At 37.7% G+C, this 19,338-nt stretch overlaps 1 long non-coding RNA gene across 1 annotated transcript; it reads left to right on the forward strand.

Moving 5' to 3' along the window:
• The first annotated feature begins 5,532 nt into the window (after positions 1-5,532).
• On the forward strand, positions 5,533-18,152 carry LOC140359150 (uncharacterized). The gene is made up of 3 exons (XR_011926828.1): positions 5,533-5,627; positions 17,303-17,427; positions 17,959-18,152. It is a non-coding gene; the product is annotated as an uncharacterized lncRNA (long non-coding RNA).
• The last annotated feature ends 1,186 nt before the right edge of the window (positions 18,153-19,338 follow it).

The following is a 19,338-nucleotide window of genomic DNA, read 5'->3' on the forward strand; positions in this document are numbered from 1 at the left end:
GCAGACAGTGACAGCTGATTTTATTTTAGACCCCCCGCCCACTTTCAGAGGAGAGGTCTGGCCAGAATTTTTTTGAGGACATAGGCCTCTATACCTCTCATGACAAGTCCCCCAAAAATCTATATGGAAATACTTCCTGCAACTCGTCTAGGATCTGGTGTACTAATAAATCAGGTCAGCCAGGTTTCATCCTCACAGCTTCTATCACAGGGGCTGCGCTCTACAGCAGCTGTTACTGCCTGTCATAAAAGGCCCCATCATGCCCACACATCCACAACAAACTGGAATCTTATGATCTTTTTCTCCTCATGATCTACAAGCAGTGCAAAGTGAATGATTAACAGGTGTAAATGCTAGTCACAGAAAAGGGTGCTGAGAAGTGTGGGCCATGCAGTGCTTGGCAGTGGCTCTGAAACAGGGTAAGTGATGTAATGATATTTGTTAGGGGCGGGGGTCAAAAAGGCCGTAAATACAAGAGACACCCCTGAGTGTGGAAGCGCACGCCAGCTCATGCCGTAGGCTGACAGGAGACTGCGGCGCCAGCCTGACTCTGGTATTAGGTAGACTCACTCCGCCTAGACATGGCCACAGTCAGGTCTGCTCATCTATGGAAACTCAAACCTCTGTCAGCAAGTCCAGAGAGAGCAGGATATGTGGAATTGCACTCACTTTGTAACATGTGCCACAGATTTTGCTTGCTAAACTACATTGCTAAACCCTCTGCAAACAACCAAATATTCAAACAAGGGGTGGGCGATATTGACAAAAATTAACATCAACAAATTAACATATTTTTTTGTTTTCCAATGATGATATTCAGATGATACATGTCAATCCAACCAAAATGTGTTAAAACATGTATAATATGTAAACATATTATTATATGTAAACATATTATTAGTTGAGTTTGAAGTATCAGAACATTTGAAATGTATGCCCTTATTTGAAAGCTTGGACATAACCTTTTTATGTTTAATCAGCTCTTTTTGTACTATTTGTCACTTTAAAGCATGGCTTGTCAAACATTTTCTGGCACGCCCCCCTTGGGAGATATAAAATGTATCCGTGGTATATAGCTCTGGCTTTATGTTTAAGGTCATCGTCCTGCTGAAGGTGAAGCTCCAGGCTCAAGTCTTTTGCAGACGCCAAACAGACTTTCTCCCAAGATTGCCCTGTATTCTGTGGGGATGGTGTGTTCAGAGTCATGTGTCGTGTTAGTTTACTGCCACACATACATCTCACACATACATGTACACACACCGCCTTTTGCCTTTAGGCCAAAAACTGTAAATCTGCTCTCATCAGACCAAAGCTGCTGGTCCCCCACATGGCTTCTGGAACACTGCAAACGGGACTTCTTATGGTTGTTTTTCCGGATGTCCCACCATAACCGGAAGTCCCACCATAACCGGAAATCAGGAATTCTTATGATTGTTATATAATTAGATTATATATAATTTTATATATGTATGTATGTATGTATGTATGTATGTATGTATTTATTTATTTATTTATTTATGTATTTATGTATTTATTTATTTTATTAATGTATTTTATTTTATTTATTTTATTTATTTTATTTATTTTATTTATTTTATTTATTTTATTTATTTTATTTATTTTATTTATTTTATTTATTTTATTTATTTTATTTATTTTATTTATTTTATTTTATTTATTTTATTTATTTGGTGAAGAGCAATGATTTCTCGTGAGGCCAGGTCATTAATCTCACCTCTAATTCCTGTAGCATTTGAGGATCCTTGTTTTTGGCATGTTTAGCTTCTGACATCTATAGCTTGTTTTGTAAATCGTTTAGTTTTTTTCTGCATTTGTTCCTTTTTGCTTGAGGCGACAGCAGTTACTCTGCCCCCCAAAGCTTCACCATTGTAGTTTTCCTCGTAATAAATCTCGATGTCATTTGACATTGTTTTTATAAATTGAGGGTCCTTGAGTAAACTATTAAATCTCCAAAGTGTGTTTTTTGTTCCTGTTCCTGATCTACAGTGATGTAAATAAGGGCATGCTCACTTAGGACCGTCTGGATCTATCTTTTTTGCAAAGTAGTCTATTCTAGTATAGATCTTAAGTGGGTGGAAAAATGTGAATATTGGTGGACTTTACGATTCACCTCTCTCCAGATATTGATTATTTATAGATTTAGCATTACTTTGTGCGTTTGAGACTAATCTAATATCGTCTGAACATGTAAGTTCCAGTCTCCACCACAGACAAGGGTTCTCTCAGAGTGGTTTGCAATCAGATCTGTAACTTCGGGATAGAAAGTGAGGTCACTTCCTGGTGGACCATATACATTTATATAGTAAACACACTTTCATTCATGTTTCCTTTGACCAGTACAAATCCGCCATCGTTATCTTTGTGTTCAAAACTCTGTTCAAAGGCAATATGGCCACGCCCCTCTTCCTGTATGAGGAATAGTGAAGTCTGTTTTAACTACCGTAAGTGTTGTTAATTTTTGATGGTCTAAGTAGTTTTAAGGGGTTTAAACACATTAATCTACAAGTTAATTTATATCTATAGTCCTGCCAATAGGTTCTTAAATACAAATGTAGTTTTTGTATTCTTCTTCTCCTAAAAGGGTAATTAAAAGTTCCTGTGAAAATACAATAATATCTATCTTTCAAAGTTGTTCAGTTCACAATGAAATATAATCAGATGTGTTTTAAATGTATTAGCAATCCCTAAAAGTTCATTAAATCCACGACTATGCTGTAATGATTTAGTACAATGTCTAATTTATAACAAAAATGTAGCTGTAAAATGTTTTTTCTCCTTGCTCCTTATTTTTGGATTATCAAATACAATGGTTTGTAAAATGCTATTACAGTGTTGTATTTCTTGTGGCTTCAGTGAAGATGACAGTGTTGGTATATCTCATGTTCTTTTCATGAATCTCTGCTTTATTCAGCCGCTGTGATCCATGGCAGAGTTAAGCCACAGAGCGAAGGCAAAGATGCAGGGAAAGAAAAGAGAAGACATTTCATTCCAAATTCAAATACTTCTATTGTAAATGTTCTCGCACCTTTTACAGTTTTCGACATCCATATATGACGCTATATTAGATTCAAGTGTGATATGTGGACAGACAAGATGGCGTTTCAGTCTTTCATGAGACGTTTCATACATGTGCAGTGGTGTCAGTGTCATCTTTGTCACGGCTGTAAATAAATAAGACTCCAGAGATGGACGGCTTGTTCAATTACAACAGTTAATGTATCAATGATAAAGAAAGAAGAGGAATGACACACCGGCTGATTGACGTCTGCTGAATGTTGCCACAAAGCAAATGTGATTGCAGTATCATAAACAACATTTTGGGGGATGATAATGAAATTATGTTAATATGTATAATTATTATGGCATGAATACAAATGAAGACGCTCAATATGTGTAACATGATTATAGCTATAAAATAAAAAATTCAAATCACTGTATTGTTGTGCAGTTATGTGCAAATCTCAATAAATTTTGCACACCACTATAAAGGTTATACAGATGACATCACAACATTCAGAATTTTAGCAGTGAGTGGAACAAAAAGTGTGGAGGGTGAGGAATGACATTTCCCATGTAAGAGCTCAAAACAACACTGTCCAATAACAAATATACACATATAGATATAGACATTTACATGTACTTTTTATCTGAGCATTGTAGAAAACCACTGCAGCTGTATCACTGACATTGTGGGATCACACACATTGATTACCTTTCACTCAATTAAGAAGAAGAATTGTTGTGGGGCAACAACAGAGAAACTCCTTTCAGTTTCGTTTGCTGTTGTCATGTGAGTGTAGAATGTGTGACGTCACAACCATCTGACAAGCCTCATTTATGTCCTCATACATAAACACTCATATTTGTAACAAAAAATTTGATTGTTCATTGAACATTATCTTCTAATGTCAAAATACTGATACAGAACAATATCAGAATTTCAAAGTTGTGTGAAACGGTGCCAGCAGTGGTTTTGATGTTCTTCCCTGTAGAGATGGTGTAGAGTCCACATCAGTGAGCACAGCAGGCCGACCACAGGCAGATAACACCACGGGACGCATGACAATGAGGCACATCTCCACCACATGCCATTACAAGAGGCTGTAAATCACCAGAGCAAGGGATCGATCAAAGACATTTTTATACGGAAAGGGGTGATTGAAATTGGTCTGCGTGTTTGTGTTGTAGAAGATTATATTTAATAGTGAGGACTGTCCGCATTTCGATTACTGGTTGAAAAGGCAGTAGATTGCAAACACAATATGAATCATAAATACTTTGAGACAGATTCCTACTTTTGGACAAATATTTCCTAAACTTTAGTAACATAATTGTTATTTCCTTTTTTGCGTACTGTCAATTGACAATCATTTTGTGATTTTGCCTCGCAAAAAAATGATATCTAGATCAGTTAAAATTCAAGAAGTCTTATTTATGGTTTGTTAAGATGTGTTTAATGACACAGATTGTTTTAACACATAACATCTCTTGGATGTGGAGAGCCTGGTCTGCATTTGGCTCTGAGCCACATGGACATAGTTTTCACTTTCAAATGCTTTAAAATGTTTTTTGTTCTGTTCCTATCAAATAAACATACAATAAATTAAAGTCACACAATGCCAATGAGGCAAGAAAAATACTCAATCATCAAATGTATTTTCCTTTTCCAAGTTAGGTGAATGTTTTATCATGATTCAAATAGAACATTTGTGATAATTGACGATACAATTAGAGCAAAACAAACTATAATATTTGTAATAACTTTCGGCTGTCGTTCATAGTGTTTTAGTCTCTGCTGTTGTTAATGTGTTATACATCATTAGCATTCGCAATTAGCTACAATCTACTTACGGAACTGCAAAGAAAATCAGCTGCAGTGAACAGTGCATCCAGAAAGTGTTCACAACATGAGCAAAAGTCTGTTTGAATTCTTTTAGTAAAAATAAAAAGCCTGTGTACATAAGTATTCACAGCGTTTGCTCAATCCTATACAATACAATAGCTCCATTGGCACTGATTATAGCCTCAAGTCTTTTTGAGAGTAATGCTACAGGCTTGGCACATTTATGGGCAGTTCCCCCCCGTTCTTCTTTGCAGAACCTCTCAGGCTCCATCAGGTGGAGAGTGTTGGTTCAGGTGGGCCACTCAAGGACCCTCACTGAGCCACTCCTTTGTTACACCGGCTGCATCCTTATTCCTTTCCAAAATGTGGAGAAAGGGAACACTCTTTGTGGATTAATCAAATGTATTTTTAACATCTATACTTCAAATAATAACAGTGTAAGAAATATTTTTCATGTGTATTTTAAAATGTTTCTACTATTACAATCTATTTCAGCTTCAAACCTCCCGACACCTTTGCATCCTTTTGGCCGTTGACAGACGTGAAGAATGTAAATTGAATCCGAACAGGCTTAGAGGATGATGTCAGGTGGACTAAGTATTTTAAGCCCGAGCGTGATGAGGCTGCTCCAGCCTCTGTCTCTGAGCAGTATGCCGTCATGACAAGCAGCAGACAGACATCACCGAGGCATACTCTGCTAAAAGGAGATATGGCAGTCCTAGTTCACCTGGTTACCCAACAGAAAATATACCTTCGTTTCTTGGTAAGTTTGAATTTTTCTGCAGACGATGGATGCAGACTGTGGAGTTAATGCATCAAAAAAGTGCAGATATATGTATATATATATGTCACATTCATGTGCATATAACTGATGAAAATAGTGTTTATTTTACCATTATTAAAACCTTTTTATTTAGTCAAGCCTTTTAATTGCTTTTGTTTTACGGACTGATTTGACTGTATATTGTTGTATATGTGTTGCTCACTGTAAGTTTTTTTTGTTTTTATTGTTTTATTCTGTGTTTTGTGAAGTACTTTGTGACTTCTGTCTGTGAAAGGTGCTAAACAAATAAAATGTACTTACTTACTTACTTACTATTATTATTAGTATTATCTTGTCTTACGCTAGCTGTTTTATCTTTATTTTTCCCCTCCATTCCTTATTAGGAAATGAGAAGTTTTTGTCTAGAGTTCTTCTATTAAGAACTTCTATTTAAACTTCCTATAAGTTATCTGTCCTTTTCCTCTGTATCTACCTGCGTTGCAACAATGAAATTTCCCCATGTGTGGACAATAAAGGAATATCTTATCTTATCTTATAAAAATGCAATGATTCTAAGAAACAGTAGTGAGCACAGACAGACAAAGAGTGGTGAAATTGTTCATTATCTGTGAAGCTATTACATTTGACAAGCCAGGTCTCTTGTGGTCCACTGAAAACATTACTGCTTCTAATTTAAAACAGTCGGGCTGCAAAAAAAAAAAAGTCCACCCACATACCTCCCGCCCGCTCTGTATCGACTGTCCGTCACTTTTGGTTTGAGAAAGAAAATATGAAATGCACAAACAGCCAAGCGGAGCAACATTTTAGGCTCCAAACATCATTATATCATCGTCTCATTCGCTGTAAATGTCACACCTGCAGTTTTACACCCTTGAATTGTGCAGAAAAGTGCACGATACGTCTGAGGGAGGCTCGTCTGCGGCACGTTAATGGAGACTGATTAAGTGTCAGAGATAATATTATGCATACTTTTAGTTTTATGTATGCGAAGGCTTCCTGGCGGTGGCAGAAGCACAGCTGTGAGGAGGATATACTTCTTAGCTGCTAATCGACACCACGGGGCTGAGAAAATCCGCTCCTTTGGTTTAAAAATTGTTTGCAAATTAAAGTAAGCGCCCAAAGGTTTATCTTCCAACGCCTCTGTGGAGAATTAGGCTGAGCGCTTCCTAAATCAAGGCGGTGGCTCCCTTCCCTTCATAAATCTGATGGAAAGAATCATCTTCTAAACACTTTATGAGCTTGAAATCCAATTTGAATGCTGTGGCCTCAGAGACACAGCCATAGCACACATCCATGGACTCAAAGGGTGTGTTTCAAATGTCTGCGCTTGCTTTCAAATTTGACACTATGATCGCATATCTTGTCAACTCAAACACTTTGGCAATTATTCAAGTGCGGTTGCTTGGGGCGTAGATAGCAGGAATCTTAGCAGCATATCGAGCTAATGCTGCTATTTTGGATGTTTTAGTGATGCTGCGCAGAGAAAAGATGCTCAATTTGGGTTCGCAACTTGTTTACAGTGTTTAGAGGGTCGTTAAATCTTTTTAGACGCCATGTTTGTCGCTGATATATTTAGTGTGTGGTGTTGGGGCAGTAGCTTCTGTCCAACACTATTCAAAGTATTATTAATAGTCCACACAAACATTCAAAATGAGATATTGTTTCAGACACTTTGATTGATTGGTTTATTTTGAGCTTATTGCAAAGCCTACGACACATATGGTTTACAATAATTACACATGCAGGTGCACAAACCAGTTCATATGAAATTGCTATGATAATAGCTCGAAGTGGAATGGTAAGAAGTATAAAGTCCCACCCCATTGTACTTGGCTCAGTGTGGTTGCAATTATTTAACAAAGTTACATTTGACATCTTAACTATGTTCTTAATGTTGTGTAAATTGACAGGACAAAGGGCTCTCGTGTTCGGTTGTACATTTCACTATGATGGTACTTTGATGGTCCACACTCCACAGGAACACAATATGTAATTTGGGTTTCAATATCAATTGTTGTAATGCTCCCTGGTCAGAGACGGGTCAGATCATGACAGCAGTGGGCCCTGTTCAACGATTTATACTTCTTGTAAATGTCCCAGATTTACCTCAATGATGTAATAACCCATTGCAGCACCATCGATTGACATCATAACTTGGGTCAACCCTCCCTCCACACCACCAGCCGCTACAACAGCCCCCGCACCGCCCCACGTCCAACACCAGCTGGAGCGACTGCACCATTGACCACCACCTGATGCTCCATGTCATTCTACTGCTGCCAACCGCCATTAAAAGTAACACAACAACAATACTTGCAGTCAAAATACAACTTTGAGTAACAAATGATGAGGAAACACTGTCATAACAAGGCTAAAAGCTCATTAAAGTTGATTGATAATACGTCCCGTTAAGTCAGTTGAAAGAGTCATAGTTGAAGTCATAAAAAGCCTCATGTTTCAGACTTCAGCTCAAACATTTATAGACATTTGTGCATAAACATACACCCTTGTTTTGAGCTTGTTTCTGCACAGACCTGACTTGTAACTTTTCTGGTGAATGGTCTGTCACCGTGGAGATGTTATACATCAGACATTCCACATAATGGCCTAAAACTGATCTATCTTCATGGAGAAGTTTTCCTTTGAAGTTTTCCTTTGAAAAAAGACTCTCATGTAGCTTCACGGTTTGTCCAGATTTGTCCTGCAGAGCGGGGCTGTTATTGTCCTCTGTGCAGAGCCGGACTGAGCAGTGACTCTTTGCACCTTGACTGTCCAAAGACAGAGGGATTTCTCAGAAAGCTCAGATCTCTCTCCTGCAGCTGTCCAGAGCTGGCCTCTTTAAACATTTTTCCTCTGCTTTTCTCTTAACTGTTTTAGGCTTAATGAGCATTATTAAAGTTCCTTTATTTATTTATTTAATATGGACATAGCATTTACATTGGACGAACCAGATGCAATGTTTTAAGTGTTATAGTAGAATATGCTAATTTTCAACACCTGTCCATAGGGCCAATTTAGAGTTACAAATTTGACCTAACCCTAACCCTAACGCATGTCTTTGGACAGTGGGAGGAGCCGGAGAGGACCCATGGTAACACGGGGAGAACCCACGGTAACCCCACGGTAACACGGGGAGAACCCACAGTAACACGGGGAAAACCAACAGTAACACGGGGAGAACCCACAGTAACACAGGGAGAACCCACAGTAACACGGGGAGAACCCACAGTAACACGGGGAGAACCCACAGTAACACGGGGAGAACCCACAGTAACACAGGGAGAACCCACAGTAACACGGGGAGAACCCACAGTAACACGGGGAGAACCCACAGTAACACGGGGAGAACCCACAGTAACACAGGGAGAACCCACAGTAACACGGGGAGAACCCACAGTAACACGGGGAGAACCCACAGTAACACAGGGAGAACCCACAGTAACACGGGGAGAACCCACAGTAACACAGGGAGAACCCACAGTAACACGGGGAGAACCCACAGTAACACGGGGAGAACCCACAGTAACACGGGGAGAACCCACAGTAACACAGGGAGAACCCACAGTAAGTACTTTCTGTCAGAACCTGTGCCCAAGCACAAAAATACATTTTATCAGAAAACATTCATACATTAAAACAAATATTTCAAAGATGAAAGATGATCCATGCACATACACGTTGTCACTGTCAAAGATATTTGAATCTAAAGGGTCAGATAAAGAGTTGTTTATCTGGTAAAACTCTTATGCTAACAATAGTTTATGTTGTGTATGTTGAGGCCTTGGCTCATCCAATTTCAATGTTGTTTAGTATTCATATGGAGGTTTGTGAAGTCCCTTACATTATGTTTGTGTCGATGGAGCTGCACGGATTTGTTACCTTTGTGTTTTTTGTTGGCTGCAAAAGTGAAAACATTCCCAACACAAAATAGCTGGAAGCACAAAGATGAAAGATGTTTGTACATGTGCTATGTTCAGCATTTGCTTTAGTTGATTTTGAACTCCGGCAAATTCTAATCTCGGAGTGGGCAATTTATGTCAGTTAATTTACTTCATCCACATAAACATTAAATGTGCATTTGGAAAGCTGCATAATGATGTCACATCTGTGAACAGTTCATGACAAATGAAAAGCCCTGTCATTTTGACAGAGCTCAACTTCCTCACTTTATTAGTGCACATAATGACTTCTATTTATTATTGAATTGACGTATTTGTGTAACAAGTATTTATTACCAAGGCAACAAGAACCATCCAGAATGGGACTAATTCCCACAGTAACATTTTGAGATTGCCCCTTGACTTCAGAATCATAACTGAAATATGTGGCATGACTTGGGTCAAGGAAACCTAACTCTGTTTAGCCCGACTCTTTAAGCCTCATGTGTCATGTGACGCAATCCTGGACTTAAGCTTCTGTTCTTCATGTTCTACAGTAACATTACCCAGAAAGTGTCATGATTTATGTCTAATATTTAACCCTTCACCTATGCAAAACTCTGCATTACTTCATGATTTACAATAGTTCCAATTGAAGATAAAATAATCACAATATACCATAGTTATGTGTTTACTTTTATAAAACTGTAGCATACAGCGCTAACACTGCATTATGTGGAGGGGACAACTCTACAACTATTACAACTATTACAACTATTACAACACTACACCTATTACAGCTATTACAACTATTACAACTATTACAACTATTACAACTATTACAACTATTACAACCCTACACCTATTACAACTATTACAACTATTACAACTATTACAACTATTACAACTATTACAACCCTACACCTATTACAACTATTACAACTATTACAACTATTACAACCCTACAACTATTACAACTATTACAACTATTACAACTATTACAACTATTACAACCCTACACCTATTACAACTATTACAACTATTACAACTATTACAACCCTACAACTATTACAACTATTACAACTATTACAACTATTACAACCCTACACCTATTACAACTATTACAACTATTACAACTATTACAACTATTACAACTATTACAACCCTACACCTATTACAACTATTACAACTATTACAACTATTACAACCCTACAACTATTACAACTATTACAACTATTACAACTATTACAACCCTACACCTATTACAACTATTACAACTATTACAACTATTACAACCCTACACCTATTACAACTATTACAACTATTACAACCCTACAACTATTACAACTATTACAACTATTACAACTATTACAACCCTACAACTATTACAACTATTACAACTATTACAACTATTACAACCCTACAACTATTACAACTATTACAACTATTACAACTATTACAACTATTACAACACTACACCTATTACAACTATTACAACTATTACAACCCTACACCTATTACAGCTATTACAACTATTACAACTATTACAACCCTACAACTATTACAACTATTACAACTATTACAACTATTACAACCCTACACCTATTACAACTATTACAACTATTACAACTATTACAACCCTACAACTATTACAACTATTACAACTATTACAACTATTACAACTATTACAACCCTACACCTATTACAACTATTACAACTATTACAACTATTACAACCCTACAACTATTACAACTATTACAACTATTACAACTATTACAACTATTACAACTATTACAACTATTACAACCCTACACCTATTACAACTATTACAACTATTACAACCCTACACCTATTACAACTATTACAACTATTACAACTATTACAACTATTACAACTATTACAACTATTACAACTATTACAACCCTACACCTATTACAACTATTACAACTATTACAACCCTACACCTATTACAACTATTACAACTATTACAACCCTACAACTATTACAACTATTACAACTATTACAACCCTACAACTATTACAACTATTACAACTATTACAACTATTACAACTATTACAACTATTACAACCCTACAACTATTACAACTATTACAACTATTACAACTCTACAACTATTACAACTATTACAAGTATAACGTGTTTTACAAGAATAAGGTGTTTTCCTCTTAATTATAGAAAACGATTGATCCAGGCGACATTTCTCTAGGTTCTAGATGATGCTGATATTATATATGTGCATTCTACAGCAACAGAGTTAGAACCTCTGAACTCAGTTTATCATTCAGCTCTAAGGCTCAGCTCTAAGGTTCAGCTCTAAGGTTCAGCTCTAAGGTTCAGCTCTAAGGTTCAGCTCTAAGGTTCAGCTCTAAGGCTCAGCTCTAAGGTTCAGCTCTAAGGTTCAGCTCTAAGGTTCAGCTCTAAGGTCCAGCTCTAAGGTTCAGCTCTGAGGTTCAGCTCTAAGGTCCAGCTCTAAGGTTCAGCTCTAAGGTCCAGCTCTAAGGTTCAGCTCTGAGGTTCAGCTCTAAGGTTCAGCTCTAAGGTTCAGCTCTAAGGTTCAGCTCTAAGGTTCAGCTCTGAGGTTCAGCTCTAAGGTTCAGCTCTGAGGATCAGCTCTAAGGTCCAGCTCTAAGGTTCAGCTCTGAGGTTCAGCTCTAAGGTTCAGCTCTAAGGTTCAGCTCTGAGGTTCAGCTCTAAGGTTCAGCTCTAAGGATCAGCTCTAAGGTTCAGCTCTAAGGTTCAGCTCTGAGGTTCAGCTCTAAGGTCCATTACAGGAGGAGACAGAACTCACACTCAGCACTGCCTGTAGTTTGTGTATATTGTATATTGCTCTGCAGTAGTTGGATTATTCATCAAGTTTATTACACATCAGTTCAAGTATTAAAACCCTTTGAGGTCTCAGGACATGTTTATCTCACAATCACATCGTGTCGACACAGAGACAGGAAGAAAGGCTTTACACAGAACAAAACATGGATCAATCATTTTGTGCCTTTTAATGATTTTAAAGAACTGGTCCAGGACTATCCACAGATGCACGTTTTATATAATTTGATCTCATATTGTATGTGTAAATGTGTTTTTATGTTTTTATGTATTGGTTAATTTGACTAAATTTTGTATTTTAGTATCCTATGTTTGTTTGCTGTTTATTTTGTGAAAAAGAGAACTTTTCTCAGTTGGTTTTCCCTGAATAAATAAAATGAATAAATGACAAAACACAACCCTCTTGTGAGGACGGCTCTGCGCTGCCCAGGGTTGACATGTGATTGGAATTAATTAAGGCATGTTAAATATTTCAATAGATTTCCCCAACCAATCAGTGTAGTGACCTCCATCTAAAACCAAGAAAACCTGTCATAGCGCGCTGTATATTACATCCAGCAGTTTCCTATTCCTTTCAAAACACATTTCAATATACACTTTTTGGACTTTTAGACATAAAACAAAGTTTGTCCTACTTTTAATTCATGGAGATAAGACTTAAGACCTAAGACTAAAATTAAACCCCAAGGAGAAAGACTTTTGCTCCAAGTATAGCCCTTTATGACATGTAGTCCATTTTCTGAGAAGCCCATGAAACAAAAGTACTAACGCCTTGAAACTGGGTCACTGGGGCAGAGGCCTAACATTTTTAAAATTATTAAAAAAAAGGTTATCATTAATTGGGCCTGCTATAGCTAATTGTTCTGTTCCATTATGAACTTTTAATAAAATTTTACATCAAACACCAACTACAATGAATTTACCTTCTTAAAAATCCAACAATGTCTCATACAAGAGAAAACACCAAAACAATAGACACAAAATGACACAGGCTTCCAAACGAAGCCTTAACCAATACAAAGGCTCAGTCAATTAGCAAAAAGCACGCACTTCAGTGGCATTCACAGCAACAGGACATATATATTTAGCCACTGCTTGTCCTATGACATAGTGATGCCTGACACCCAATCTCCGGCACCAAAAGCCACGACGGAAACTCAAAAAGAGCCTAAAAATAACTGTCTCAAGTGACAAAAGACTGAGCACCATTACTCAAAGACAGACGGCCTACATTACATTAACACTTATCAAATATTTGACCTTTTCAAATGACGGTACGATTAGTTATTGGTCATTGTTTCGTTTGAAGTTGTGCTGGAGATCAAGACTTTGAAAACGTCCTGTAAAGGTGAACATTCTCCGTCAGTTCACGTCTCCACATCACATGCTTTTTCACTTCACGTCACTTCTAAACTTGTTTACACTCCTCTGCCTGCTTCTGTTACTATAGCGTCTGTCCTCTGCCAAGGCGCCACTGATGGGAAGTCCACGCCGCCCATATTACACACATTTGTCCCACTGACTCAGAGATGAATCGATGCTGAACACTATCTCAAGCAGCGTCTGGAAGCTTCTGACTGATCAGTTAGGGAAATACGAATCAATGCAGTTTATGTAGCATCTCCCATTTATGTCGGGAAAATCATAAAACTATTGCTATTGCTCGTTAACTTTGTCCCTTTACAAGGCAATCTGTGTTTCAAATGTCAAACCAGTGCAATAAAAGCAGTTGTGTAGGTGTGTACGTCCACATCTCTCACTGTTTTCTTCTGTTTTTTGTGTGAATTGAATATATAAAGATTTGGACATTATGGTATATTATGCCAGAGGTACTCAATATCTGTGTCAAAGTGTGTAACTATTATAAAGTGAATGTATGTTGTATGTATACTTTAATTTGTCCCAAACTATATCAATACTAACCCACTTTAGGTGAATCCATACGGGCTCCATCATGAGCCATGTGCTGCAGCGGCTGTCATGGAAAAGCATGTCTTTGGAACACGTTTCTCTTGAATCATTATTTGCGTGCCCAAAGTGACTTTAGTTTGATTGAACTGTTTACTAAGCACAAGTGCCATTATGCAAAATGCAGAATGCTAAATTCATCTTTGCCAATGTGAGAGCGTCTCTTGCAGTGTAAGCATATTAAATCATAACTTATACCAGAAACACGTCAGCCAGCAGTTACTTTTGTGTTATTAATAGGCTGTGGACAGGGTTAGTCTCAGCAGTGTTTTATGATGCTGTTTAATATTGCATTATATTAGGTACATTTACATATCATTTGTTTATCTTCACCTCGATTTAGTGAGAGCGATTAGCGAGCGGAGGCAAGTCATTATCTGCATGTGTTCATCTGAGATGAGGGTTAGGCTGGAGTAACTGATATACTGTGTTATACTGTGTTAGTCCAACTTTCTTCAGAACAACACAGGACTTCCTCTTGTGGAGCTGTTGGCCACCTTGTGGTTGGAATTGACATTGCAACACTACTTGTACATGTGACCTGTTATTGGAAATTTAAAACCAACTGAGAACTTCACCTTACCCCACCTTTGGAGCTGGTCACCCCGATATGAGGTGTTCAAGACCATGTGATCACATGGCATTGGCCATAAAATGTGCCATGAAACTGTGCTGAGCGATATGGGGAAAATATGGAATTGTGGCTATATTTAGGTGAAATCTTCACATTCTTTTTCTCTGTTTAATGTCACATCATGTCCAACGAGACTTTCCCCCATGCACTCTTCCTATTGCTCAACATTTATGGGTCTGAGCGAGTAACAGGGGGATTTAACCAATCAGAGTGTTGACTTTATGTTGTTGTTGATGTCTTTTGTCAACTGCAAAAGTACCTTTACCCCCATCTACTTTATTCTTTAACTTTCCCCCAGTGTTGACTTTACATATGCCTCTCAAAGACAATTTAAAGACGCAAAGTTTACATGAATTGTACGCAAAGAATTTCTAACAAATGTGTGACCTGGCTTCAAGAAAACTCTGATATTATTTTTGCCATTGTTATTTAAAAAAAATTATTTCTTTTTATAAGTCTGAGAAAGGTCAATCTTGAGAACAGAATAATTTAAGCACATTTTCTTGTGTTGGTTTTGCAGTTTCTTCTCTCTAAATGACAATTGTGACAACAACAAAAAACAAATCAAATACAGGCTACAGATATTTGACTCAAAACTGCTCACTGTTACTTTGAAGTATAAATGTACAGTATTTACAGCACTATCACAATCAGAAGTACACATGGCCATGGAACGCTTTGATCTGGAGTAATCTGCTCTGAATAACGACACTACACCATGTTTAGTGTGAAAACAGTTCCTTGAGCTTTTACCCTCGGCCCACGCTCATTCACTCCGGTCGTCATAGAGACCCTGCCATTCACATTCATCGGTGGTGCCGTCGTGTGACACGATTGGCTGCTACACAGGACTAATCGTGCGTTTGTGCTCCGTGCCAGACTGTCTCCTTCCATCAGGATCATTCATGTTCGACGGATCCGCTCATTGTTCTTCCCACAGTGTAAACGACTGTGAACAATGGAACGAGACCATCAGAGTCTGAACTGCGTTAGCTCAAGCTCAAGAAGTCCCTGGTGATGTTCAAGCTCTGTCATATTCTCTGCTAGTATTGCTATTGTGTTTGATTATAATTGAAACTAGTTACATCCAAATGTAGAGTTGAAATTGTGTCCCAACAGAGCTTCAACATTGTGATATTAGACATAATTCTGTTACTACACATTAATAGGCCTTAATAAACCATTTAATGGTTTAGGAGTAATTAGGTAGTTACTGAGCATGAATCATTCTTAATAAACCATTTATTCCTCATCAATTAAGTTCATTAAATGTGTAGTTCTTATTAAGTGACATAATGAGCGGCCACAGCAAAGTTATTAATACAAGACGTTGTAATCTGCACTTAACCTTTAACAACTCTGAACTTGTGTTGTACTTTTTGTAAATTATGCTTTAATATTATATTGGAAAATAAAGCTATACAAATTACACATTTCATACCTTGAGACTTAATTAAGAATGAGACTTTGTGGTTGTTACAGTTATTAAACATAAGCTGTGACTCCTTGTTCTATCTGTGAACAGGCTCATGATTAATAATAGTTCAGTGTATTTAGTTTCAGTCTCATCACGCTTCATCACACAGACTTTAGTGTGATGAAATGTCTTATTTACATCAAAACATCCATATGTCAAACGGACACGGTAAAGCCGTGGTTTCCATTTCAAAAAGTGTATTTTTTCATGTAAGGCTGAAACGATTAATCGACTACCGGTAATTGTGTCTAGTCCACTATAAAAAATAATCCAAGTCATATTTTTTGATCATTGTAGTTGTTTTCTGTTACATAAGACAGCTGCATTATTATCATCATTATTATTATTATTATTATTTCAAAGGATTTTTGGCTTTATTAGACAGATGGAAATGAAAAGGTGGATGAGAGAGAAGGGAGGACATGCAGCAAACAGTCGGAGCTGGGACTCGAACCCACAACACTGCGGCCGGCTGCACATGGAGCCTGGCACATGTGCTGCACCCCAAACGCTCAACCACCAAGCAGCACGGGCAGCCACATTATTTAATCAAAATGTCAAAAAAGAACAGAATTTTTCCTACAGTACGATTCATCTGCTAATATTCTAGAATCCTTTAGTCACCACATTTCAACCTTTATTTGGTTAAAATTTGACTCTGCGATTAATCAAACGATGAACTGCAGTTTAGTCGACTACTGAAATAACCATTAGCTGTGACACTACTTTTATGGAGGTTTTCTAACTGTTATTTTGAGTCAGACAGTACACAACATTCACAAATGCACTTACATGTAAAGCAGAAGTGGAGAGCTTTAATCCCAGATGTGTCTAAAGTCTTCTGCCCTTTTCAGACGGACTCATCGATCTCTCGGGGAGAAGTGTTGCTCCTCACAGGCGGACCATCTCTTGATTGAATTTCCACTGCGGTGCAACGCTATCGCCAGGTACTCTGACCGCAGGAGGGGGGAGGACACAGGTCAGTGCACTCGGCAGGGTTCCACTTTCTACGTGCTGCGGGGCCCACCACCAGGACTGACAGACTCCACACAAAAGCCCCAGAAGAAAGAGCAATGGACTTAATGATTCTGATGCTTCACTGTGACACAATCACACTCCACTCCTCTTTAGGATGTACATTTCATTACAAATGAACAGTAAATACGCTCAATCGACAAATCTATACGAGGTTTTAAGATAAGATAGGATAAATTATTCACTTTATAGTCCACAAATGGGTAAATTTAATTGTTGCAACGCAGTAGATACAGAGGAAAAGGACAGATAATTTATAGGAAGTTTAAAAAAAACACTTATTAAAAATACTATTACAAACAAAAACTCCTATAGACAGAACCTCTCATTTCTTAATGCAGAATGGAGGGGAAAATAATGGTAAAATAAACTCTATTTACATCAGTTAATGAATGTGACATGAAAACATGAATGTTTTCTGTGTGAAAATGGACTGAACGTGAGTTGTAGTTGTTTTTTTTCTTTTAAATGTGAGATTCCGGATGGAGTGTGCGGCTGAATGAAGGACACCGGATATCCACGGTTAACCTGAGAGGAATGTATAATTCAGAGCAGCAGGCCGCCCAGTGTCATGTGCGCTCTGGTGTTTTATCTGCTCAAAAACATCACGTTACACAGACAAGCACCACTTTCCTTCTTCACAGCAAAACCTGGAAACAGAACAGGAACGTGCTGATCGATACGGCACTATACATCTTGTCAAATAGTTTTTTCTTTCTGTCTTTTTCTATGACACAAAACAAACAGAACAAGACACTTTTGTCCCATTTGTCCCGATGTCTGGCAAAATTGTCCATTATCAAATTCACTGCAATGTTATTTCAGTCCGGTCCTTGATATTTGGCTCTGTCCCGATCATCAATCTCCTTGTTATAGCATTTTAAATTTTTTTTTTTTTTTTTGCTGCAGCCAAATGTCATTCCACTTCCATCCATCATTTACATTGTTGGTGTTTTGCCGCCGAGATCCACAGTTTTAAAGTCAAATGGAATGTCAGTGTTGAAGGCCTCATTCATCTCAGTCCAGTGTTTATGACTTTTATGACTGCCCCAGACAAACTGTTTTCAAGCAAATAAATCACATGTGGAATGGGAATGATAAAGATTGAACAGAATCAAAATAAAGTTGGCAGGTGCAGAACCTGCCATGGATTATGTCATCTGAACCTGTCTCAGCTGCAAAGAACGGAGAACAAGGAGATGCTAAAGTGTCTTGTTAGTATAGTATAGTATAGCATAGCATAGCATAGCATAGCATAGCATAGTATAGCGTAGCGTAGCGTAGCGTAGCGTAGCATAGCATAGCATAGCATAGCATAGCATAGCATAGTATAGTATAGCATAGCATAGCATAGCATAGCATAGTATAGTATAGTATAGCATAGCATAGTATAGAATAGTATAGTATAGCATAGCATAGCATAGCATAGTGTATAGTATAGTGTAGTATAGTATAGTGTAGTATAGCATAGTGTATGGTATAGTGTAGTGTAGTATAGTATAGTATAGTATAGTATAGTATAGTGTATAGTATAATGTAGTATAGCATAGCATAGTGTACAGTATAGTATAGTATAGTATAGTATAGTGATCTTTTGTAACAACCATGCAAACAACAACACAAAGTAAATATATTTTTACCTGCACCTGCTGCGTGCAATGTGGCAATTAAAGTGTTCTATAAATACTTTATAAGACTCTTATTATATGAATCCAGTTCTACTACAAACGATATTTGCTCGAAGGAAACTCCAGGACCATGGATATCAGAGCAGACAGAGGAAGACAAGCAGAGGAAGACAGGCAGAGGAAGACAGGCAAAGGAAGACAAGCAGAGGAAGACAAGCAGAGGAAGA

Source organism: Eucyclogobius newberryi, unplaced genomic scaffold (assembly GCF_026437365.1).
Source record: "Eucyclogobius newberryi isolate DKJ021-1_F unplaced genomic scaffold, fEucNew1.0.hap1 SCAF_14, whole genome shotgun sequence".
NCBI lineage: Eukaryota > Metazoa > Chordata > Actinopteri > Gobiiformes > Gobiidae > Eucyclogobius > Eucyclogobius newberryi.